Below are 1750 nucleotides of genomic sequence, written 5' to 3' on the forward strand. Positions count from 1 at the left end.
GATTGGCACACCAATGTACCCCTCTGCACCAAGGCAAGTTTCATAAACAAACAAAAAAATGGAAAAGGTACACTACACTTTAGGGCAGGCTGAGGGTAATTTTCTAATGTACTGGGGGGTGACCCTCTACCCCCACACCAAATGCAGGGGGGGCATCTCATTCAGCCCTCCCTGGGGGCAGATGCCCCTTCCTAGGAGCAGATATCTGCCCCCAGGAAGGGCTACAAGGGGTGCCCCCATTTCTCCTTGGGGTGAGGGGGAGAGGGCCACCCCCCATTTCTGTAAAATATATCCCTGGTGGCTAGTGCCCCCCCACCACCCATCCCACCCAAAATTCCCTTTTTCTTATTTTTTGTTTTTGTTTTGGCCCCTTCCCTAGGGGCAGATGATCAGCTATCTGCCCGCAGGGGGGGCTAACCTGCAGGCCCCATCCTTTGGGGGGCCTGAACACTAATTCCTGGTAGCCCTCCCCCCACTCCCCAATTGGATGGGGGGCCACCTCATGTACTCCTGCCTGGGGCCATAAATCTGCCCCCAGGGAGGGCTCCAGGGGGTGGCCCCCCCTTTCCACTTGGTGTGGGAGGGGGAGGGCCACCACCATTTCATGGGGGCAAAAAAATCCCAGCACCCCCACCCCCATCCCCGTTCTATTTATTATAATTTTTTTTCTTTTTGCCCCCCCTTCCCTGTGGGCAGATGATCAGCCATCTGCCCCCAGGGTTGTGCACATATGTGCCCCCATGCTTTGGGGGCCAGGGGGGGGAGCCAGGGGGGGAAGAGGGCAGCCCCCCTCCCGCCCACGTCACAAACGTTTTCATGGTGGTCCAGTGGGTTGCTGGTCACGGATTGAGCGCTTTGCGCTGATCCGTGACCAGCAATGCATCATATACGTGGTGTCCTTGGAAAGGGGAGATCCTCCCCTTTCCAAGGACACCACTTTTTCCTATATCCCTGGTGGCCTAGTGGGCCCCAGGGCCCCAAACCCCCTCCCACCTCCCCCCTTCCCTCGCCTTTATTTTGTTTCTTTTTCACCCCTGGGCGCAGTGATCATCTGCCCCCAGGGGTCTCCAGCACTGTGCCCCATGCTTTGGGGCCACAGGGGGAAGGGGGCCGCTTATCAAATCAATCAAATGCTCTGCGTTCCATTACTCCATTAGCACCAGAACCTCTTTACAGCTTACCCACCCGATATCAATTAAGATGATGCAAAAACCCCTGTCCACTTAGAGTCAGCCAGTAGATGGGCAATAGTCAGCCTTGCATGTGCCATCCTTAGAAATGTGGGCTTGCAATGTGTCTCCACTGGGTGGTACCTCAAGAGGTGGCACAGGGCAGCCCTTTTTAGGAAGACAGCTCAGGTGCTAGGCAGATTCTTGTAGGCAAAGTGGCATTCTTCAATAGGAGGCACTAGTGCATACTCTAGAAAGGGGACAGCAAGAGAGCCTTCTCCGGGAAAGATGACCATAAGCAGAAGACTATCCCTGTCTACGGAATCCAGGTGCCTGTGGTCCAGGACGGAACAAACCCGCATTCACTTCTGATAAGGCAGGCGTGAGCATGTCCACGCTGAGCCAGAACATTCAACAGTTTCTAGTCAATAGTGAAGTCTCATTTATTGTGCGAGGCATTACAGCATACAATGCATCTATCCAATTTCTTCACATTTCACTGAAGTTAGTCTCAGAATTGTCCTCACGGATTAGTACCCCACAATAATGAACTTTGTATCTGTTATTTGGACTGTCAGATG

Source organism: Ambystoma mexicanum (genome assembly GCF_040938575.1).
Source record: "Ambystoma mexicanum isolate Mex_15411 chromosome 12 unlocalized genomic scaffold, UKY_AmexF1_1 Mex_chr12_unloc.2, whole genome shotgun sequence".
In the NCBI taxonomy this organism is placed as follows: Eukaryota; Metazoa; Chordata; class Amphibia; order Caudata; family Ambystomatidae; genus Ambystoma; species Ambystoma mexicanum.